Source organism: Sardina pilchardus, chromosome 12, assembly GCF_963854185.1.
Source record: "Sardina pilchardus chromosome 12, fSarPil1.1, whole genome shotgun sequence".
In the NCBI taxonomy this organism is placed as follows: Eukaryota; Metazoa; Chordata; class Actinopteri; order Clupeiformes; family Clupeidae; genus Sardina; species Sardina pilchardus.
Genome location: NC_085005.1, coordinates 1574999 through 1600373, shown reverse-complemented (window position 1 = coordinate 1600373; position 25375 = coordinate 1574999). Strand labels below are relative to the sequence as shown.

Here is a 25375-nt window from a genome sequence, read left to right as displayed (position 1 = left end):
GGGAGTGAATCCGTTAAATATGCCGTTTTAATGAGTCATATTTCTCATTCAAAATAACAGAGCAAAGCGAGCGACAGAGAGAAAATAGAAACCGTAGTATGCCAACAACAAAAGTTCTCTCAAAACATTGCGTTGCTCGCGTTGCTTGCTGTCACAATTGACAGCAATGAAATTAAACGAATTGTATCGTTAATGTTTGCTCGCATCGCGGTTAGGACATAGTTTCTATTTTTTTATGACCATCTGCTGACTGCTTGGAGCAGCGCAGCAAAAGCAAAGGCTACGGTCAATATCCTTAGAGCAAGTTGTCACGACAAATACAGCGAGTATTTGGCAAATAGCCTATATATTATTAATGCTGTTAACATTATCATCTAGCCATGATACATTTCAATAGCATTCAAACATTTCTGTCACATATGCTTTGAACTATTTAAAGTCCTGTTTTACCGTTTTGAATGGATCCAGCTCACTCGCGATTCAGAAGATGGGTGCATTTCATTGCACTCCGTCAACTAGGGTTGGGTATCGAGAATCGAGAATCGATCGGAACCGGAACCGGCTTTCCAATATACCCGGAATCGTTCAAAAGTTGAAATTTCAATACCTAGTATCGATTCTCAGTACGCTGACCGGAAGATGAAACCGCTGAACACCAACAAAGAAGCATCCACCGGAAGTGTTCGCAACTGTAACTATATAGCCAATGGACCTTGCCCAAAACTTGTGACAATAGGCCTTACCCTCATAAGTTGCTTTTTATTGTTTATTTGCTATTCTGCACCAGGTTAGCCGAGTGGGAGCAAGACAACATGTTTAAGTATCTGCGGCATCATACACACATGTGTAGCCTAAATGTGTTTTCATGAGGTTTCATTACATTATAATATTTATATTCAAGTTCATAGATTTGCTATTTATATTGTAGTTCAAAACAGTCCTGTGAGAAAGTCATAGTAAAGTTAAAATTGATGGAGAAGGTCAGACTATTTCATTCAGAAAGACCGTTAGCTAGCTTATTAAAATACTGGTGTCCTAAACTTTTTGACCCTGCCTCTTAAAAGAATCGGAATCGAGAATCGTTAGGAACCGGAATCGAAACAACAAATCGGAATCGGAACCGGAATCGTTCAAATTCAAACGATACCCAACCCTACCGTCAACTCTCAGTTTTATTTTAAGTTCTTACCAGGGATAGGCCTACTATTTTGATTCATTTATGCCTGCTCTTGGTGCAATACATGCAGGCTTAAATGGTGCATATTAAGTTAGCCTATTCACTTTAGTTTTTGAGACCGACATAATGTTAGCCTACACTCAGACATGACGTCAGATGGCGCACTCCGCTCCTGATGCACATGAAAGTACCGACATTTAGCACCGTTCAATTTCACGTGAAGCAATACCCGGTAATACCGACGTGATTCGGTCGGTACCGGTAAAAGTACAGGGGTCGGTACCCAACCCTAATCATGACACCATCACAATCATGGGCAAAACTGTGTTGTAGCTGGAAGTACACCAGAATCCTATGTAATTATTCTTGCCTCACTAATTGCTGCAAAGTGTCCTCCTTTTTTTGTGTTATGGATATAGCCACCCTTGTGATCATTGTTCGGTGGGCTGCAGATGGTGGAATGAAAAGATCAGTACGTAAGAGATAATAACAAATTGAGAATGAGAAAATGAGAAATTGATAAGCAGGTATTTTACATAATCTACTGTACATGTCAGTGACCTTCTTTAGGCTAGATCTTATCCCAGATGTCGAACTAGCATAGGAATACTTCCAGACTATCTCAGACACCTAGCAGATAAACTTACCCTTTTTAACCCATTGGTTCTCAAAACAAATTTTCAAGTTTTTAACCTGAAATTGCAAAGTGCCTGCTTCAGAGGCAATTGTTCCCATCTACAGTGCTGGTCATATAATTAGAATATCATGAATATCATGAAAAAGTTTATTTATTTCAGAAATTCCATTCAAAAAACTTGTATATACATTCCACAAACTGATATGATTTATATGATCTGATATGACAGATATATTTCAAATGCAATTCCAAGTAATTACCAATGCAAGAAAATGCAAAAATGTATAGATGGATTATAGTTAGTTATAAATTACAATTACCCTGACGTCATTGTACTGTAATTTCAGAAACTTGGTTGAATGTCAAAGTTAATAACTATTTCCCTTGATGGTTATAATATTTGCAGAGCTGATAGAGTTGAACGGGGTGGTGGCGTAGCTATATATGTTAAAAACCGTTTAAGCTTCTCTATAAGTCTATCCACCTCTGTCCCGGGTCAGTTTAATTTATTAGCCATTAGAGTAAAACTCAGTGGCCCTCATTTATCAACCGAGCGTAGAAACCAGCGTATATCTGAGCGCAGAAACCATCTTACGACGAGGCTCACGTGTGATTCATCAAACTTTCGTATCACTCCAATTCTAGCTTAAGAATAAACGTGTGTTGATAAATGTGGCGGCTGGAAACAACAAATTTAAATATCACGTCCCTATATATGCTCGTTTCAATGGCCTCGCCCCTAGAATTTACGACATGAAGGTGCATTATACGTCCAAAAGAGATCATTAGTGATCTCGAGCCACAGTGACGTCCAGCTGAACCAGGTTAGTTTTGACAGCTAGAAGCTGTCATCAAGGAAGGCGGGAAACTAGAGCGATTTAAGCAGAACAGACTTTATTTTCGCAGAGAGAACGCATCATACTATAAATACATTCATTACAAAACCATACGACACTGAAATTTGCCCTTTGAAAATAATGTAAAATATATAGGGCTGGGACTCGATAAAAAAAATTAATCTAATTAATTAGAGGCTTTGTAATTAATTAATCGAAATTAATCGCATTTTAATTGTATATAAATATATGACCTGAGAACAGTGAGAAGTATTTTTTTTTCACATGGATTTTTAGTATAGCCTACTATTGGATAATGACTGAATACATAGGCCTAAGCTTAAGCAACAAAAATATTGTTTATTAATAAGTCCAACAGACCAGTGCAATTTTTGCCATAAAGTGTAGCAATACCATATTTAGAAATAGTACATTTTCAGAAATTCATGTAGCCTATAGATAGGTAGACCTTCTGTAAACTATAATACTGTGATATCCTGTTAATTGTGTCACCTGTTACCTTGAGTTGAGTTCATGAAATTGTTGTGTCCCTTTAAGGGGAACTGGGGGGCGGAGTTTACGTGTGTGCGTGTGTGCTTGTATGCGGTTCTGAGTGGGAAGTTTCTTTTAGGTCTATGAAAGTTGGACATGGAATTAGGTGCGGTGGATTACTGTTATAAGCGTGAGTTGTGGCTGTAATAGCAACTCGGTTGCTATTTGTTTAATAAATAAAGCTCAGAGGTTTCCCTCAAGTGTCTGGAGTATCACAATACTTTGTCCACGCTAGCAGCTAGCTGCTTTATGTTTTGCACTGAGGTGATACCTGCGGTGATACGTCCTTGTTGCATAGGTTGCACACAACCATGCTCTTATCTACGCTTCCATCCGTTCGTTTTTTGTAACAACATTTCCCATCCACGGGGCCAACCAACGCGGTCACATCAGCTTCTTTGTTCATGTTCACTGTGTCACTGTGATTTGTTTTGTCTGAACCGAACTCCTGCGCGTTACTTGGTGCTCCAGTATAATCGGTCCGTCTGAAACTCATCCAGTGAGAAACGTTCCGCGGTGCAAAAATAAATAGGCATACGATTAAAATGCGTACATTTTTTTAACACATTAATGTTTGTGTAATTAATTAATCGTAATTAACGCGCTAAAGTCCCGGCCCTAAAAATATATAATTCATAAATGTTGCGTTCACCAAAGAGAAAGTATAATCATCTCCTATGGCTATTCTAAGCCATCAAATGTGTCAATATAATATATTATGCTACATTACAGCAAATAGGCTGCGCATGTACAGGAAAGGTGTTATGTCCGAGATAGTCCATAAATTCAACTCTGTAATCCACCCGCGATTTACTGCTGAGTGCTATGCCGCCTGAAAAACTTGGGTACGTGAGTTCAGACTAGACGTGAGATTTGAGCGTATTGAGGTTTCCTAGCTGATGTCACAGACGCGAGAATTCTAGGTTTCGCCCCCGTTTCGCCATGACGGGAGTCAACTATTCGTTTGTGCCACCTGGCGTCACAGTAATTTTGCTGCCATTTTGCCAACCGATTCGAGTCGCTCACTAGGCGGCGCCATTCACGCATACGTGGGCACTTGAATAACAGAGACTTTTCCCTTCATTTGTGCCTTTAATTTACACGCAAGCGGCGATTTCGCCTCTGAATACGATTCTTTCTAAACAAAACTCGGGCAAAAGTGGAGATTTGGAAACTCATTTTGCGCTGTATTTAAACTGAGAAAAGCGAAGAAAAACAGAGTGGCTACAATACAGTGTGACCACGGAGCAAGCGGCTCGAGGGAAATAATTAACGTAAAACCTAGTGAATAAACCCACGTAAAACCTAGTGAAACTATATTTTCCAAAATAGAAACATGATTTAAATGGGAAAACTTACCGTTCTTGCTATAAAAAAGGTAGAATCATCTACAGAGCATATTTCAATAACCGCTTCATACACGCTTCATGATGAGTTGTTAGCTATTCACGAAGACGTATAGCCCAGCAACAATAGGGCTCGGGATCATGACGTGAAAACTTCGCGGGCGCAGCCATATTGGTAGCTTCACTCCTTAGTTTACTATGGATTACTATGGATTTACTCCCGCCTATTAGTGTGTTCCTGTTACTTAGTTTTTGCCTTCTTGGTCGTATGTTGCTGTGTAGTGGGGTGTAACTGCGCCACCCATGATCGCAAGAGGAAAAGAATCGCTAATACTACATTTCTGCTTCTTGTCTTCTGCATCTGAATGAATAGATATTACGTTCGGTGCGCTACCAATATGGCGGCAATATTCCTAGAATGCAAGGCTTGTTCCCGAGCCCTATAGGCTACTGCCATTTTATTTTGTTCAAGGAGACAGCTTCTTAGAACTTGCACAGGAACTCATAAATGTTGGTGCAACACATGACAGAGCTGCCGCAAGCTCTGTCCTTCCATCTCCCAACACAGTAGCGTCACGTTTGCCCCCGCTCCATGATTGCATGCACCTTGCATGCAGCAGACTTCCTTTACGATAGATAGATAGATTGGTCCCCATAGAGAAATTCATGATGATTCGCGGTAAACATCAGCGATGATTAATAAATGTTTTTTGTTTTTTTCACTGAGTGGAAAATATTTAGCCCGAGGACCGACCCGACCCGAGTCATCTGCTTATTATTTTCGACCCATACCTGCGGGTCCCGTCGGGCCGACCCGGCCCGTTGAGAACTCAGCAAATTTCTCATTCATTTCTCCCATTGACTTCTGGAAAAATCCGAAAGAGTTTTAGACCATGCCTTAGGCTAATCAGCTACGATGTGACTCATAAGCATATAACTTATAATTTCGAGTGAAAAAATGAACAGAAAATGTAAAAAAAGCGAAAGGTACAAGACTGTGTACATATCTTAAATTCCGAGTTAGAGAACTCAAATCCCTTGATGCTTTGCAAACGTACACACATTTCCAACATTTGCAGCCTAACGATAGTTTAACATGGTTCCATATTAATCTGAGAAAAGAAGATGATTACTTCCTACTGTTTCCATTGAGTAAATTCAACCTTCAAGATGAGAAAACCGTTCTTTTTCGGAAGACCACACATCGGTCCTGACAGCCCTGCAGCCATTTTTAAGTTTTGAAGTTCCAGCGAGACGATAGCCGGACGTAGCTTGACTCTCGCCAGACCCTTGTAGTTCCGCCATGCTCCACCAGAGGCGTTTCGCTGAGCTCCACACAAGGGTCTGGACGCGAGGGCAATCCAAACCCCTGCCAGTGATCAAAAAATGAGCAACCAATCAGGAGCGCCGAAGCGAGTGTTTGATTCAAATAACAATGGCGGCACGCAGCGAGGAGTCTTGTGCTGACATTGATTCTGCTATTTCAACTGTTTTGTCAAATCTATCGAGTATTCATTCTTTAAAAGATTAACAGAGAATAGTTTTGAAGACATTTATTGGTGGCAAGGATGTTTTTACTCTTCTTCCGACCGGGTTTGGCAAGAGCTTGAAGAGGCCTAGCACGTCATTCAAGATAACAGGCAAGTGGTTTATCAAATCACATGCGACGATGTTTTACAAGGACCCGCCTTCATAAATACATCTCCTATCGAGAAGTCCCAGATCCTTGTGTGAAGCAGACAGCGAACTACAGGATCTGGCGAAAGTCAGGTTAAGCTGGACGATAGGCGCGGGAAAAGTTGAGTACAGTTTGTTTGGGATTGCCATGGCAACGGCGATCTCTACCAATCAAAGGCTCTGCTTTCACCAGTTGTACACGGTAGGGTGTTGGGTAGTGTAGTACTCTCTCGTTAAATCGTGAATAAAACATTGTTTTCTCAAAAGACGGTTGATGCCCTGTTAACTTTTGACATCTATATGAGCAGGTATAATCACTTAGTCACATCGTAGCTGGTTTTAAGTCTACCATGGACGGTTACGATTTTATGGCTTATTCTCCAGTTGTCAATGGAGAAATTGTATTGGATTTTTACTTCCGGGCAAGGCTGTGGGCGGGACTGTGGAGCTCTATTAGTTGTTCGGTTGTTCATTGATAAAGAAGAAGTTTGCGTTTTCGTTATGAGACAGTCAGATGCACTCATGTAGCCTAATCTGCCTCAATGCGCAAATCTCATACATTTAATTTAAAAATCAATCGGGAGGACGCATAGACGTGCATAGCACAATAAATGCATGTGTGTAGAGTGAGATGTGTGCATTTGCGCTGTCGTTCTGAAACAGTCAGACGTGCACTTAGATCAGGGGTGTCCAAACTACGGCCCGCGGGCCAAATGCGGCCCGCCGAGCATGTATTAATTTATTATAGATATTAACCGTATTTCTTAACAAATTTATTTTCTACAACAAAATAACTTTGTCACTATTATCATTGAAACAATTATATATAATATGTATACTGCATTGTGTACATATCCAGGGGTGGGGGTGGCCCTTGAGCCAAAAAGTTTGGACACCCCTGACTTGGATAGAGTAATGCATGGGCATCGCTGTAACTTTAATTTGAAGACCCCTTGCTGTTTCGGTTCGTTTTTTGTTTCGTAGGCTATAACCAAATCAGAACTGCTTCCATCGAGCGCAAAACATAATTTCTCCTAAATTCAGCATCCAATTGCGCCATGCGTGACTGACTGAAAAAAGTCAATCGCGCATATGTTATTTTATGGACATGTAGCGTATTGATCTGGGATATGGAAGGTTGTGCACAAAGCGAGAACACCTTGCTTCTGTCATATGCACGAATAAACAGCTGTGCTCATGCAAAATGTGTTTATGCTTGACAGTGTTTCACGCAAAAGTAGCCTATGAAGTTGCAAGGGGAAATATTAATGGAAAATCGTTATGTTCATGAAGATGATTTAACACTAGCTATGTCTAGGCTGCAGATTCCAATTATGAATGGCGTGGACGAGCGCAGATTGTAAAAATGACCGATCATTTTAACCACTGTTGTCCTCACGTGGGACAATTAGACTTATTAGGCAACGAAAGACGTTAGGTGGGTTTTTTTCCTTTCCTCGGGTCGGGTCGGGTCGGATTTGGGTCACGATTCGAACATATTTTTGCGGGTTGGGCGAGGCGGTTTGGATCTCCTGAAGAGTCGGGTTGGGTGCGGGTTTAAAAAAAAAGCCCACCCGCGCAACACTAGTGTTCACGTTGTTACTGAGAGGGAGGGGGAGAGGTTACGATGGATAGGGACACAGCTCTGCACAGAACGGCAGTGTTGCCGCCATAAACAGTAAAAGGTTGCCACTTGCAAAAATGACGAAAATGGTGAAATACTCGATATTTGCGATATGACAAAAAATGTATCTCCCGTACTGTAAACTGCGATATATCGAGTATATTTGGTATATCGCCCAGCCCTACCCCTTGCTAGTTTTCATGTAGCCCAGCGGGTGCGGCGACAGTCTTGAGGCAGAGGTATGGTGTCATCAAAATGCGATCTAGTAGAGTTGTAGTTTGTGCTGTTTCTGTAATGTAGTCTATCTACTTGTATTGTGGTCATTGTATACACTGGCTACGTTGTTTTTATATCTTGCCAATGTTCAGTGCACAAATGTATTCATGCTGCACCTGGCTGCAGATATTATGGAGTAAGCTAGTTTGCAGAGCGTGCGGTATGTGGCTGCTTTCGGTGTGAATGAGAGAGGCTGTATACAGAAATCGATGCGTCTTGCGTGATGCATGCCTGATTGCTATTTTTATTTTTTTGTGCTTCAGACAGAGCAATAAACAGCAAATTTAAGGTTACACCGTGTTGTTTGGTTTTATGTAATAAAGACAGCCTGTAGCCGGCTACTTCAGCAAAACCCAGTTTCGATTTTAAAAACGCAATGGCATGAGAGGGAGAATGCCTCTTTGCGGCTATTTATTTAATTTATTTGTGGTACTAACATGAGCTTGCTAGCTGTTAGCCACTTAACTAACAACGTTACCTAGTCAGTAAGCTACCACTAAAATCATGTTTTTATTATAGGCCTAGGCCTACGTACATTTCCCATGCTGATAATGACAGGCATAGGTGGCATCGGTGCGCCAGTCTCGTTTCCTGGCGCCCCCGATTTTGGTTGCTTGTCCCCGGGGAAAATACAGAAAAACTACCTATCCCCCCGTTTTTTGAAGACAAAACTTGTATGTATTTCAATCGGATTGAGAGTCAAACTGAAAATGTCCCCGTTTTTATCCCACATTTTTGGAATTATCTTAAACACCGAACATCGTCACCTTATCTTAAAATAGCCAAATTAACACCACTGTATGAGGGGTAAACTAGATAAATGTATGCTATGGAAAGCTAATTGGAGCAAACTTGGGGCAGATAATAAGGGATAAAGGAAAACTGGGGGTAACAAATAAAGATCGGAGCCTAAAATTGAACATTTCTCTAGATCTTTCTCTTTCTCTTCCATTCAAACGGGCAGTGTGGGCAGCCATATTGGACGAAATTGGTCGTAAATATGGCGGCGTTCTACTTGATAGTGACGTAGGTGGCACAAATGAATAGCATTATTGTAATTTAACACCAAGGATAGCGTCCAAGGTCTCACTCTCAATTAACTTTGTTTAGCCTAAGTCTTCAAGTCTTTATTTTTCAACTGATTTCATTTAAATATGCCGTATACCAACATCGTGCGCACAGTGTTTTTCTTTCAGAGCCTATAATTTAGCATTAAACGAAGCTATAAAAGCCGCAATTTCGACACGAAGGTAGGCTTTCACAATTTTGTCTGTGAAATGTCTTCGTGTTAGAAGGCGTAGACCCTAGGCTACTTTCAAGTTATGGGTTTTTAAATGTTCCTCATAGAAAGTCTTTCTGAAGTCCAAATAAAAGAAAATGTTGCTGCAGTTGCAACGATAGACTGTTTGACCCTATTGCGATGTACCTACGGACAGCAAATGTCGGGGTGTTTAGAGGTAGCCTATCAGGCTACAGTAGGTTATGTATGCGTAGGCCTAAAATATAGCCTAATTAAACTAGGCTATGCTAGGCTAAATGACAGACAGAAGATTAAATTCAAAAACGTTTTAAGTCTACCCAAAGCATGCTTGCAAATGTATGCAAAGGGATATTTGTGTTCATATTTCTGTTCATACCATCTTAAATCGTTTCACCATCATACCATCTTAAATCGTTTCAAAAACTAGGATTAGGCAGTCTGCCTATGCTGCATGGGTATAGTTGCAGGAATCAATCGTATGTTAAATATCGTTGCTTAGCTTCGTATGGTTTCACTTAACAGGGACCACACACACATTACACGACTGCTCATGAATCGGTGGCACGACTGGCACCATTTCCAAATTGGGGAAACGTTTAGTTTATTTTGAATAGATACGTACGTTCACTCAATCTAAAGGCAAATGATAACCACCACTGAATAACAATATCCTGCCCTTTGCTAGCACTGGAGGGAAAAGTTCTTACCTTGCTTGAAAGCTATAGCCAGCTAAGCTGACGGCCAGTTCTAGCTGTTCTGTCATCTTTCTTCTCTCCTGCTTTCTAGTTGTCCATGGAGAAAAATCCTCAGATATCCAGTAAACGTCATGCTGTCTTTCAGAGTTAATCCAAGTGTGCTGTAAATTTAGTTAAGATAACGTAGCCTATGCCTAATTTAGAAACACAGTGGGCTAATTACTATGACTCCTGCTAACTAGCGTCTCGACCAGGGGTGCGTTTCCCAAAAGTATAGTTGCTAACTCACATAGTTGAAACTATGTAAGTACGACAACTGTTTCCCAAAACGTTAGTCTGAACTATGGTGGTGGAACTTACATAGTACGATGCATGGTTGAGCTACGTGGGTGTTTCCCAAAAGCATAGTAGCAACGAACGTTCGTGACCACCATCGTAAAGTTGTGTAGTTCCAACTACACCTCTCAACCTGTGGTAAGTCGGCCCTAGTGGTTAGTTTCTGTACTTCAGGATATATTGCCGGAGGCTATTCACCCCTTGCCAATGATGTCATAAAAGTTCGCGCCACAGCAAAATAGCTAACTGGACGGCAAGAAGACGAGTCGAATCAATGGGTTCTGATGGGACGTATAGCGCTAGCTCAAAGATTATATTGAAATTGTACCTTCATAATGTCCTTCCACCACTGTTAGCATATTGTCTGTAATGAATCAACATCCGATTACTTGAAACAGATATATTTTGCTTTGTTTTCTTGAGTGTTTCGGGAGTATTTCAACCACGATTGCACTGTCATCTGGTCCGTCTACTTAGCTCAGCAAGGGTTGTTATAGCAACCATAAACTCTGAATGGGACGGCACGTTTAACGAGTTCAGTGCTAGGATAAACGTAAGCTAGGTTAGCTAATAATAGTGTTCAATGACCGCTAACGTTATTTCATATACTGATATGTTATGTTTTGACTATGTTTCATCTGTTAAGAGCATTACAAATAAAGTGGCCAAATCGGTTTGAAATATTTTAGCCCAGAAATACTTAATATGGGTGTTAATATACAGTAGGCTAATATTAGCAGTAGACTACGATCTAGCAGCCCTATGTTAGTGCTGTTATCACTAGTTTAATAACTATGTAAATTTGCGATCACAACCCATTTCACCTTACAACACATCTGGCATGTTTATTTGACTACCAGACGCTTACCAAAGTAATACATTGAACTACAAAAGATGTTAAAGTGAAGGTGTTCACTTCTTCATAATGTCATTTGCCGTACATCTCCTATTCTCGATGTCAGGTTCCTACGTCACAGTCCTCCGCCATATTGGAATTGGGGAAAGAACATCGTCTCCGCCATAGGAACCCATGCAATTTAGCGTCAAAAGGTAGTAGTCAAACTTTTAATTAACGTGTCATTTTTATAATTTGAGTCATTAGCTGGAGAGACTAAGGCCTGATATATACACAAATCGAATTAGGTAGGTTTGAATTATACGAGATGCCCGTACGAGGTACGTGAAGACCGGTGGATCTTCACTAAAAAATGAATGGGTTCCTATGGCGCTGCACGGCGGAGATGTTTTGTTTCCCCCATTTCAATTTGGCTGCGGCCATGAACCTGACATCGATTTGTGTATATATCAGGCCTTAGTCTCTCCAGATAATGACTCAAAGTTAAAAAATGACACGTTAATTAAAAGTTTGACTACTACCTTTTGACGCTAAATTGCATGGGTTCCTATGGCGGAGACGATGTTCTTTCCCCAATTCCAGTATGGCGGAGGACTGTGACGTAGGAACCTGACATCGAGAATTCTCGATGTCAGGTTCCTACGTCACAGTCCTCCGCCATATTGGAATTGGGGAAAGAACATCGTCTCCGCCATAGGAACCCATTCAATTTAGCGTCAAAAGGTAGTAGTCAAACTTTTAATTAACGTGTCATTTTTTAACTTTGAGTCATTATCTGGAGAGACTAAGGCCTGATATATACACAAATCGATGTCAGGTTCATGGCCGCAGCCAAATTGAAATGGGGGAAACAAAACATCTCCGCCATGCAGCGCCATAGGAACCCATTCATTTTTTAGTGAAGATCCACCGGTCTTCACGTACCTCGTACGGGCATCTCGTATAATTCAAACCTACCTAATTCGATTTGTGTATATATCAGGCCTTACCCAGATAGCAAACTTCATTGATTTAAAGTTGAAAATTGGTCAGATTGGTTGAAGTTAAAAAGTCAACATCAATTCAATGTTTAAGTGTAATCATAATTTCAACGTTGAAAAACTGGCATTTCATCAACATTGTTTCAATGTCAATGTTCCGAAGGTATGGGCCGAAGATTCTAGAATAGAGCTTTGGTACGCGCTTTAATCAACCATCCAATCAGCAAGCAGCAGATTTTATTTGAATTTTCTCCCAGAGGAGCTGGATCCTCTCGCTGCACTGCACACGTTAGAGAAGAAGAAATAGAGGTATCAGCACAACATTTGTAAAGGTAAGTTCGACATTTCTCATTTTTTATCGGTCACTATTGAGAAACTAAACTAGAAAAAGTTGTTAAATGGGTTATTGCAAGATGTAGTTCGACCGTGTTGGTGAAATAACTGAATTTGTTGTTCGTTAGTGCTAACATCATTATGCTAGTGAGTTAGCAGCTAGATTAGCTATTATGTTAATATTCGTTTTTAGACTTGAAGTTGGATTCACGGTTAAATTGTTATCGATACGTGGATGGTTAGTCTAGTGTTGGTTGGTTGGTTACCATTAGCAGGTAGCAGCTACATCCATTTTGAAGATTGGAGCACCAGAACTAACTGCTAACCGTTAGCTTATTAGCTTGCAGAGCTCCAGCCCTGGCCGTGACCCAGCTTTAGCTGCTAGCTGCTACCGAAGGAAGCTCTCGACACCTGGGACCGTTGATCCGCTGAGCTCGGTAGCGAGAGAGCTATGAATATTACCGACACACGTAAAAGAATGATCTGCATATGCGTTGGCGACTCTGGTCGTAGGTGTGACCCACTGTTTCACTGACTAATCAGAAAACTATCAAATATTGCCTTTCAAACAATTTCAAACCATTTACTCGTCAGCCAGCGCTTTTGCTGCCCAAACTTCTAAAACTTAGGCAATCATTTTTCACTGCTAGCAATGCAATCCTAGTGGGTCGTGGTGGGCTCGTCAGTCAGCTCTTCCCATATGGAAAATATAGAAAAAACGTATATGCCAGCAATGTGTTTTATATACAAAACTTGTATGATTTACTCTTGAAAGTGGCCCCTTTCTCGTTTTCCTCATACAACGTCATACAGTCCTTACAGCTTACAATGTTTTATATGTTTCAGGTTACACAGATTTAGCAAGGATCTTATAATGGTTTCACTGGCATATAAAAACCTGATAGATTAAGAGTAAATCATAAACGTTTTGTATATAAAACACATTGCTGGCATACAAGTTTTTCTATGTCTTTTCCGTATGGGTTTTGCTGCTCAAACCTAACAATTCTCATTTTGGTAGATTTTGGTCGTCTTAAATATCCATATAATGTCATGTCTCATGACAGGTCTCATTAACAGTGGTCTTCTGTCACCACTGTATCCCCAAATTATTGTTTCTATCTTTTTGTTGCATAGCTTTAGCTCACTTCATCATCCTAGGTATGCCACAGCTATCCCCCCCCCCTCCTCTCCATCTCTCCATTTGAAACTCCAAATATATGCCTAAAGTGTCCCCTCTTCTTTCTCCTTATGCAGATGTCCTGGCTCTCAACAAAGGCACCAGGCAGGATTGTTTTTTCTCTTGCATTCCCATAAGCCTGACTTCCTGATGTCCACTACACTCTGTTCTCAATCTTCTCCAGTCTTTTGCAAACTTTGGTAAGTATCCCCAAATTCTTGTTTCTATCTTTTTGTTATATAACTTCTACATATCACCTCACCTCATCATCCTAGGTCTGCCACAGTGATATCTTTCTCCCTCTCTCTATTTGAAACTCCACATGTATGCCAAAAGTGTTCCCTCTTCTTTTTCCTTATGCAGATGTTCAGATGTCCTATAAGCCTGACTTCCTGATGTCCACTACACTCCGTTCTCAACCTTCTCCGGTATTCTGCAAACTGTGGTAAGTATCCCTTCATTTGTTGCACAACTTCATCAAACTTTATTCTTTCTAGCTCATTCCTTTTTTTTTTTTTTTTTTGAAAGACATCTCTGCCCGAGTACTTTTCCTTTTTATTTTACTTTGTTACTGCTCTTACTCCTCCCATCCGTTTGTCCATGGAAGTAATTATTTGACTTAGAAACTCTCTAAATCTCATTACTTGACCCGTGTGTTTTCTGTGCTCTCTCCTTTTAATAATCAGAATGCCTCCTTGTGTTGGATTCATGATGTTCACCATACTGCACGGCCTACTTTTTTTCTTCGCAAGCTATGGAAAGAAACTCTGTTCAGCTCATGAAACGGACTGTTCACATTTTTTGACATTTGTGGAGGAAGCAGGGTATCCTGGTAATTTTATTTTGCAGCTACTATGCTCTCGTCATAGATACCTTGCATCCTACTCAGTGAGTACATTATACGATTTTGATTTCCAGTATCTGATGGACATTTTGACTCCCATGTTGAAATATGATTATTTTATCATATTTTCTCATTACAACCTACAATTTGTATATATAGGCCCAACAAAGAGAGAAATCTGAACTGACAAAGCTGCTCTATATGCATCACAGGTCGATATTGTTGACCTTCACAAATGACTTCAGTCAGTCAGTTTCAGTTGTACATTTAGATAATTCCAAACATTGATGTCAACACACTGCTGTTCTTGTACCTAATAATAACTTTGAGTTAGTCATGGCAAAATGTGTGCAAAATATGTGATGGTTGACTTCAGAGTAAACACTCATTTTTGACAAAACCCTTCACATTGAACTTGTAGTAGAGTTGTTTGCATTAATTGAACAGGCCATCTTTGTTTTTTTGTATGTGAAGGTCATTAACAAGGAATAAAATGATTGTTTTCATATTAAACACCTTTGTTATTCATTTTGCTTAGTAAGACTTGAGACAAATGTTAAGCCAACTTGAATTCATGGTTATTATGGCAATGGTATGTTTGGTGAACTGTGCTTTTTTAAATTCATTTTTACTGTTCAAAGTGCAGTTTGTTGCACTGTATTTATTACGGACATGTTATGCCAGCCGATACAACCAGATTGTATTTATCCGTATTCATAGAGTGCATGAGTGAGTGTCACGTTGTCCCGGTAACGCGGTTTTCTGTTAACAAACGACCTGCATGTGGCATTTTCTATCGCCTCACCGTGTTGTTTATTTCAAAATTAAAATAAATGAATTTGAAACGGTAAAAATCACTACCATGTCGAGGCGCTTATGTATGCTTCTGGTGTACTAAAAGGAGACGTTCACGCTAGCATTAGCTAACTTAATGTAATCATAGATTAGCCCAGCTTGCCGTTACATTATACACTTTCCCCCCCATGCTAGCGTGAACATTAGCCTACACCAGAAGCATACATACACGCCTCGACATGGTAGTGACTTTTACCGCTTAAAATTCATTTTTCATTTTGAAATAAACAACACGGTGAGGAAATAGAAAATGCCACCCCAGATAGCAAAACCACTCTGGCGTGGACCTGGCCCACACCTATCATGCGATCCGGCCCGGATCCGTCTCACGGACACGGTCCAGCGTCCAAACGCACAGCGGGCCGATAGTGGTCAGGATTCGTTTTATGGCTCTGCACCGGAGATGGGTCGGCGCTGGCCCATTCCCGTACCAAAACAGTAAAACTACACTGGGGTGGATCTGGCCCACACCTACCGTTCTATCCGCATCTGATCCGTTTAACGGACACGGCCCAGCGCCCAAACGCACATCGGCCACGAAGTGGTCAGGATCCGTTGCACGGCTCTGAACTGGAACTGGAACAGCGCTGGCCCAGTCCCGTATAGATGCGGCATGGAACCGCGTACCGGATCGATGCCAGCTATGCCTTATTTTCGGCATTTATAGTTAGGCTACATGATGTTTAGTCTATGATGTGTTTGGGCTACCTTATATTTAATTACCCTACAGTCAGAAGCAACAATCATAGGCCTACATCCGCATAAAGTAGCCTACATTTAACAATCTAACATTCTCGCTTGGTGTCTTTAAAACAAGGCTAAGAAAATTACCCAGCGACTAACATAGTCCAATACCCCAATAACCCTAATCAGAATCGAAGAAAATGTTTACTTTTTTTTTCAAAAAAACTTTATTCAAAACATGATGATCATCAATGAATCTAGCTTGCTCCTTCACACTGGCGTTTGCGACGTCCCCCCCTCTCGGTCATGCGCCAGCACATTGGTGAATGTCGGTATCCGTTGCCTGGGCTGTCACTGGACACTTGCGTACCGCTCCTATGGAAAAAGATTAAAGAAAATACGTTATATTAGTGTGCTACTAAATTATATGGGCAGGCTCGCACTGATGCACCTGCCGCTGCTCGGGTGGAAGGAGTTTTCCTTGTAGACAATGCATGCAACTTTACCAAACTGTAGCCGTTTTCAGACAGACGTGTATTTCCACAATGTCCACGGTGTGTACGGTAGGGTTGTCTTTGCTGTGATGTCTGAATTCATATATCCGTATACTATCTACTTTCCTGTAGCTGACCTGGTAATTTCGCCGTAATGTTGCCGCCACAACTGTCCTGTGAATCCAGTCACGGAAACATTCAAAGGCTAGTGAAAACGACTCTCTTCCGCGGTCAGGCATTAACGGCGCGGCCGCATTTGACAGAACTTCTAAAGAAGACGTGAACAACAGGTGGCCGTATACATTCCGCATATCATGTCTGAATGGCCCGATTTCTCTCGCTCTCTCTCTCTCTCGTGCACACTCAATGGACACCAGCCCCTAGACAAGCACATGCAATCCAGATAAAACATTCACATCGTGAAAACAATGATGCATAGAAGACGACTAGCTGAATTAGCGTATTATAAAATCCGGTTAGCAAGCGGCGCACATTTGATTAAAACTCTTGCATTCAAGTTGACTGATCATCTCAATACCAATGTTTTCAACTCAAAAGACTCAAAAGCGCCTCTCTCAAGGACACAAGTATTACTCTACTTTTAAACTTAAACACACATGGGGAAACTGAACAGTCCAACCAGTAGACTATGACAAAGCTAGCCAACTATGTTACTTTGTTTACAATATTTTGAGGCTTCAATCAGACAGCTGAATTAAAGAGGTGGAGTTGTAATGTGAATATAATCTGCATGAATTGTGCGGTCATGAATATCAGACATTTCAGCATGTAGAATAAAGAATTGTATATACATATAGGCTATATGTATTTTATGTTGAATGTATCTCAATTCATCCTTACCTAGAGACAGCAGTTGCAGAGGCCTGTAGTTATTTCTCTTCTGAAATAAAAAAAATATGTGCATTCCATTAGCTTTTGAGGCATAAGGTGAATTTTTATTACAGCAGACAAAGGGATTCATGTATGTTGACATGTACCTTCAATTCATCCTGAACTGGTAACACCACTTACAAAGGCATATCATATGGTTATTTGTATTATTCATGTGTGGACCAAAAGTCAAATAGATCAAATGCAAAACTGTATAGCCTACTTTGTGTGGGTGGCAGGACAGGATGAGCTAGGGTAGACCCCCCAAACCAGACTGGAGCCACTTGTGACTTGTGACAATGACCTGTAACACAGATACATGAAGATGCATTACTTTCATCATCAGAAAGAAATAGCCAAATATTTATCAATACCATTATTACACCCCATTAGAAAATAGCATTATTTTGGGATCCAGAGAATATTTTCATTTTAGCTTCCCTTCCCATATATTCTAAACATTGAAAACAGTCTGGTCTATGACAAGGCAAAGCGAATATATGCATCAAGTCAACTACTGCCTCTTCTATATTGCCCCTTTTCAGTCAAATCTTACTCCAAGAAACTTTCAACATCATTAAATGAACTTGTAGACGGCAGTATTTCTGCATAAAACAAATGGCTTCGGGATTTGTGCCCTTACACTTTATAAAAGTTAGGGAGGAATCTCTACTATTCAGTCTAAAAAGTCACTTGGAAACAAGACTTCTTAGATTGAATAGTAGGCCAGTTAGCGGGTTTCTCACTAGCGTGTACAAAATATAAGGGCACGAATCCCGAAGCTTTGATCCTTACCTGGAAAAAGCAGTTACAGAGGCCTGTAGTTATTTCTCTTCTGAAATAAAAAAATAAATAAATATGTACATTTCATTAGAGAGCTTTTGAGGTATAAGGTGGGTTTTTATTTCAGCAGACAAAGGCAGTCATGTATTTTGACATGTGCCTTCAATTCATCCTGAACTGGTAACACCACTTACAAAGGCATATGGTTATTTGTGTTATTAATGTGTGGACCGAAAGTCAAATAGATCAAATGTAAAACTGTATAGCTTACTTTACTTGGGTGGCAGGACAGGATGAGCAAGGGTAGACCCCCAAACCAGACTGGAGCCACTTGTGAATGACCTGTAATACAGATACATAAATATGCATTACTTTCATAATCAGAAAGAAATAGCCAAATATTTATCAATACAAATATTAGACCCCATTCTAAACATTGAAAACAGTCTGGTCTGTGACAAGGCAAAGCAAGGATATACATCAAGTCAACTAACTGCCTCTTCTAAAATGTCCCTTTTCAGTCAAATCTTACTCCAAGAAACTTTCAACATCATTAAATGAACTTGTAGACAGCAGTATTTCTGCATTAAACAAATGGCTTCGGGATTTGTGCCCTTACACTTTATAAAAGTTAGGGAGGAATCTCTACTATTCAGTCTAAAGAGTCACTTGGAAACAAGACTTTTTAGATTGAATAGTAGGCCCGTTAGCCGGTTTCTCACTAATGTGTACAAAATATAAGGGCACGAATCCCAAAGCTTTGATCCTTACCTGGAAACAGCAGTTGCAGAGGCCTGTGGTTATTTCTCTTCTGAAAAAAAAAATATATATATGTTCATTTCTTTAGAGAGCTTTTGAGGTATTAGGTGGATTTTTATTTCAGCAGACAAAGGCAGTCATGTATTTTGACATGTACCTTCAATTCATCCTGAACTGGTAACACCACTTACAAAGGCATATGGTTATTTGTGTTATTAATGTCTGGACCAAAAGTCAAATAGATCAAATGTAAAACTGTATAGCTTACTTTACTTGGGTGGCAGGCCAGGATGAGCAAGGGTAGACCCCCAAACCAGACTTGTGAATGACCTGTAATACAGATACAAATGCATTACTCTCATCATCAGAAAGAAATAGCCAAATATTTATCAATACTTAATACTACACCCCATTCTAAACATTGAAAACAGTCTGGTCTGTGACAAGGCAAAGCAAGGATATACATCAAGTCAACTACTGCCTCTTCTATAATTGTCCCTTTTCAGTCAAATCTTACTCCAAGAAACTTTCAACATCATTAAATGAACTCGTAGACGGCAGTATTTCTACATAAAACAAATGGCTTCGGAATTTGTGCCCTTACTTAATAAAAGTTAGGGAGGAATCTCTACTATTTAGATTGAATAGTAGGCCAGTTAGTTGGTTTCTCACTAACGTGTACAAAATATAAGGGCATGAATCCCGAAGCTGTTTTGTTCCTGCCTTCTAAAAGTGTCAACAATGTCTGAGCATGAGGGTGACAGGGCGCATAGCTTCTGCCTAGCAGCTAATTAGTTTACGTTTTGGAACCAGCCGCTAACGTCGTTCATAATTTAAAATCAGCATTTCAAATCAGGACAGGGAAACAATGTGAAATCAGCCTCCCTCCCAGAATGAAATGAGGTTTAAACACATACGAAATAGCCTAAGTTTTCTCTCGGGAGAAAAGACTCCCGAGTCCAACATCTAAGCTTTCATAACGATAACAAAAAACTATTATGTTTGTGTAACAACTTCAAGTTATCGTTGGCCAACAAGCTAGCCTGCTAATGCTAGCTCACGCAAGGCAACTTTTGTTGTTCACGGGCAAACACATAAGGTTACCGTCAAATCAAGTTGCGCTCATTTTAAATTCAGTATTGAGTTAATTATAAATTTTTTAAAAAGTTCATAAAGTTGGACAGGACTAAGTGAGCTAAATTAGCTTGCGCAAGCTACACGTTAGCAGCTAGCTGGTATGTAAATGTGAGCTACCATCAGCCGGCCATATAGCACATTTTCGGATCGATCAGCAAACAAAGCTAGATAAGTAGGTAACTTGTGTTATGGAAGTACGTTTTCACTGGATAGACTAGGTAATTGCATAAATAAAGCATATAGGAGCATACTTACAGTGAGCCTTCAGACGCCACCGTTTTGTCTCACACTCGGCAGCACTCCATCAGCGAGAAAACTGATGAAATAAACCGTTAGGGCGCGTTCGGTGTATGCATCCGTACAGGATCCGTCGCGGACCCGGTGAATGAAGGCGCGCTGGCGAGGCGGATCGGGTCCGGTGCCCGTAGCCAAAACGGAGGTAGACTGTCAGGCGGATGTGGCCTTATATGGACCTTATATGCTGTATATATTTTTAAGAATGTGTTATATTTGTAAAGCAGTTGTCTAGTTGTCAATAGTCCAGGTAGGCGTGCGATCAGCAAGCAGGTGGCCTTTTCATGGAAAATTGCTGCCCAAACAAACCAACAACAACAACAATAACAACAACAACAATAAAAACTTTACTTGCACCCCCAAAAAATGTTAGCTGGATATGATTTTGAAATCATATCTAGGGTGATTTTTTACCAGAATATCTGGAAATAAGCGAGGATCAGTTATACGTTTTATTGTAAGCTATTTGGCTGTGATTGGCCTCGTTGAATAGTTTGAAGGTGGTCTAGGTCCGTATTACAGATGTGGGCCACATCAGTGAACTGTCTTTGAGGAAGCTTTGGTTCCGATGTGGTAAGTGGATCTGGGCCAGATCTGCTGATCGTAAGAAAAACAGCACTGCAGTTAAAGCTGAAAAGTCTAACCGGCCCAGATCTGGTCCTTAGCCAGAAACCGTGTGTAAGCTACGTCCGGATCTAGAGGCTTTTATGCGGGTCCGGCCCAAAGGGGTTTGCTATCTGGGACTTGCAGGTCGTTTGTTTATAACAGGAAATCGCGTTACTGGGACAACGTGACACTTTAACTTACGCAGTGAGGTTCTGGAACCAGCTGCCGGTAAAGCATGTTTATGACACGTTTTCAATGTTGAATCAACCAAATTTCAATATTAGTACCATTGAATGAGCACTGAATCAGTGTTGAATCAACGTTTGATTATCATTGAAATTTCAATGTAATTTCAACGGCAATCACATCTGGTTGAATCAACGTTGAATCCACGTTTTAGATGATTGAAATGGTGATGTTGTTTCAACGGCAATCTCATCGAGCGCTTTCAATGTCGAAACAACTTCGGAGTTCAATGCAGATTCAACGAATCCTTTCAACGTTGATTCAATGCCATTTTGCTATCTGGGTAGTCTCTCCAGCTAATGACTCAAATTATAAAAATGACACGTTAATTAAAAGTTTGACTACTACCTTTTGACGCTAAATTGCATGGGTTCCTATGGCGGAGACGATGTTCTTTCCCCAATTCCAATATGGCGGAGGACTGTGACGTAGGAACCTGACATCGAGAATCTCTCTGCCGTCCGTCATGGTGCCGTCCGGCACTGTCACGTCACTTTGTGACGTTTCAGCAAGGGGTGAATAAGCGCACAACATTACTGGAGAACATTATGTGGTACAGCGGAAAGTGAAATGTTGTGGAGTTACAGACCAGGGATGCGTTTCCCGATAACGATGGATAGACGCACTTATTTTGAGACAAAACATAAACATCCACCTCCATTAATAATTTATTTTAAGGCCCCTCACCTGAGCCACAATAAAGAAAAAAGAAATATACATTAACAAATGCATTGCGGATATATTGAAAACATGTTAAATAAAAAATGTCCAATAGTTTTTTTTTTCAAGCCCTGCTTTTAGTGTAGTAAGGGATGCAATTGTTCGAAATTGCATCGAGGTTCATATCTGATGATTGTTTTGTTGACATTAATATAGGCCTACTGTCATGAATGATAGTGACAGATATTACATTAAAAATTGAATATATTATTTTTGTTTGTTATTAAAATTTGTTTGGGGGTCTATTTCATGTGGATAAGATCCTTTTTATTTTTATTTTATTGTACTGAATTGGTAGCCTACTTTATCACTGTAACGGTTAAACTTGACTAATTCAAGTGCAAAATATAAATAAAAGTATACAGTAAATGATACAAATGTATCATTTGATACATTTTAAAGTTTTAGTACATTTTCTTCCTGAAATCCACCTTGAAATCCTACCCCTTGCTAGGATCAGGGTAATCCTGTTTTTTTGGATCAAAGTTATCCAAATCCTGCTGAAAAGTTTTGAACAACACAAACTGAAGGTTTGATCCATTTCCAAACTAGCATTGGATTACATGATGTGATCCAAATTCAGAATCCTTCTTTCCCTTTTGAACAACCCATTTTCCAGATTTGATCCAATCCGATAACCAAAATCCGATCAGATTACCTTTGACCAACTGGCCCAAACAGACAAACAGACAAACATACAAACATACAAACAAACAAACAAACCCCGATGAAAAATATAACCTCCTTGGCGGAGATAATAATTTTACTATTTAAACTTATCCAACTATGACTCCTGCCAACTTTTTCCTCTGCTCACAACTGTTTCAAAATAAAAGTCATCTCTACAATAATTCACTATTAAATACTTCAGCCATTTCAACTATCCAACTGTAGAAAGTGGCAGAAAATGTGAACCGTGGAAAAGTCAAAAGATATGAGATAGTTCACTAGATAGAAGTCTAATATTAATGCTTAATTCCAGCTTGCTCTAAACCAAATAAAAATGTGCAAATGCGGCAATGATAGATAACTTGTGTGAAAAGAATAGTTACTTAGACTAGAAGTGTGTTTTTACTAAAAAGCTTAAAGTGTGGTTTTGTTTAGCTTTAGAATGTGTTTTTGCTTAATCCTTTAGAGCACAATTGTTTAGCCCTTAAAGTGTTTTAGTCAGGCTTATAGAGTAATGCTGTGTTAGAGTTGTAAGTTTGGTAGTTCCTGCTTAGGCCCATATATGGGTTACATCCGAATGCTGTGTTAGAGTTAAGTTTAATAGTTTCAGCGTAGAGCCATGTATGGGCAACATCAGTGTGCTGTGTCAGTATTTTAAGTATGAAGAGTTGAGGGTAGCTACCAGAAAGAGGAACAACAAATAGCCAATCAGCTGACTGTAATACCAGTGATACTGTAGATTCAGGTTCAGCTGGGCAAATATAAAAAGTGTCCCGGGACCGGGGCAGGAAAACACGCAGCGCTCTCCATCACCTCTTCTGGACTTCGCCGACTGAGAGCAAGAAGTTTTTATTTTTATTATTTTATCTTTATTAAAGTCAGAACCCTAACCCTTGGTTAGGGATTCTGTTAAAAGGCAGCAGAGTCCTTTTGAGTTTTCTTTGCCTCCCCTGTGTCAACGAGAATGCTGAACTTCTTGCAAGAGGCGCACGCCTACAGAGGAGACCAGGCGGGAAGCTGGTAAGATTGTCCGTTTGAGGGCTTACTTTCTAAGACACTGTTAATGGGCAAACACTTACTGCGCAATGCACTGACATACACTGGAGTAGCGAACTCAGCTGTGTATTTAGGAAGGAAGGTCCTATGCACCGATGCGGTCACAAAACCAACCGGACTTTATTTAGCGGGCGTGTTTCTGTAAAGAATAAGGTTCGGGGGCCTTTACAAGGTCCAAATGCACATCATACAAGCAAAGATACGGAAATCTGTTTTTAGTAACTAATGTATGTAAAAATGGAGTACAAATTATCACTTAGATCTGTTATATGCCATGAGTGCTATACAGATTTGTCCTAGAAAAGCCCATATTGAATCACTTGGCCTTGTCAATAGAATTAGATTAAGTTTGTTGCATGTTTCCGGTGGGATAAGAGAAACTGTTTCCCCCAGCCGTGTTACACAACTTACAATTAGGAACCTAGGACCCCCTTAACCCCAACTATTCACCCTCGTCACAAGGAGGAAAATATTATCTGAATTCCCAATCCCAAATTAGATTTACTATAGTTGTCTTCTATATCATAGAAGTCTGTCACTAGAACAGTTATATATGAATCTTTCTGTGACCATGAGGAATAGGTCCCCTTTGTCACTCCATTGACAGGCGACAGCCTTTGTAACAGGAGGAAGACTTTTAGAAATCATTGTCACAGATTAGTTTATGCAGTAAATATCCCAGTCCCACTATAACAAGAGAATCACATAATTACAAGCACGATTGCAGGTAATAGGGTTAACATGAAATGGATATATGGAGAGCCTCCTGTATAATATTTACTTGTTGACCCTAGTGTTAATTTTGTCACCTATTTTTAATTTAGTCATAGTCTTAGTCTTGTGACGAAATGTTCTTTTTAGTCTTAGTCATATTTAGTCGTTCAAATATCATTTTTGTCAGTCTAGTTTTAGTTGACTAAAAGTCTCATAATTTTAGTCTCGTTTTAGTCAAAACATTTTAGTCTTTTTTATATAACAAGATACTTTTGAATAGGCTATTTCAGTCAAATAGTGTTTCAGCTATGTTTCACACATCTCAATTTCCCCCCAATAATGTCCAGAGCAGACCCAAAGTAGCCCTACGAATGTTTTACTCCGCTACACTAGATAGCACTATGCGCCTAAACGCAGTCCCATATAGGGATGGGTATTGATAAGTTTTCATCAATATCGATGGCATTATCGATTCTGCCTATCAATCCAATTCCTTATCAATTCTCTTATTGATTCCCAAAAAATGTAGGTGCACCCACATTTTTCATTGCATCGCCTTTAACACCAAAAGGTCACCTTTTATCGCTCTCCTTTCATATAGGTAAGGTAAGGTAACTTTATATAATGTGAATGATTTTACAATAAGGCGAAGAAAAAGCTTGTCTTTATTTAAAACACAACAAATATACATATTCTTTATAAAGAATTATAAAGATGTATATATAGCCTACAGTATATATATAATATAATATAATTCTTTATATTCTAATCTATACTACTGACATTTCTGATTTTCATGACATTCATGACTATTCATATTACAACTCTGCCTCTTTAATTCAGCTGTCGGCTTGAAG

At 39.9% G+C, this 25375-nt stretch overlaps 1 protein-coding gene and 1 long non-coding RNA gene across 2 annotated transcripts in view; one reads left to right on the top strand and one right to left on the bottom strand.

The window, feature by feature from the left end:
• cnih3 (cornichon family AMPA receptor auxiliary protein 3) overlaps positions 1 to 25375 on the bottom strand; it is a 106895-nt gene that overhangs the window by 62517 nt on the left and 19003 nt on the right. The window lies entirely within an intron of this gene.
• On the top strand, positions 12534 to 15123 carry LOC134098068 (uncharacterized). The gene is made up of 4 exons (XR_009941000.1): positions 12534 to 12585; positions 13844 to 13966; positions 14130 to 14211; positions 14453 to 15123. It is a non-coding gene; the product is annotated as an uncharacterized LOC134098068 (long non-coding RNA).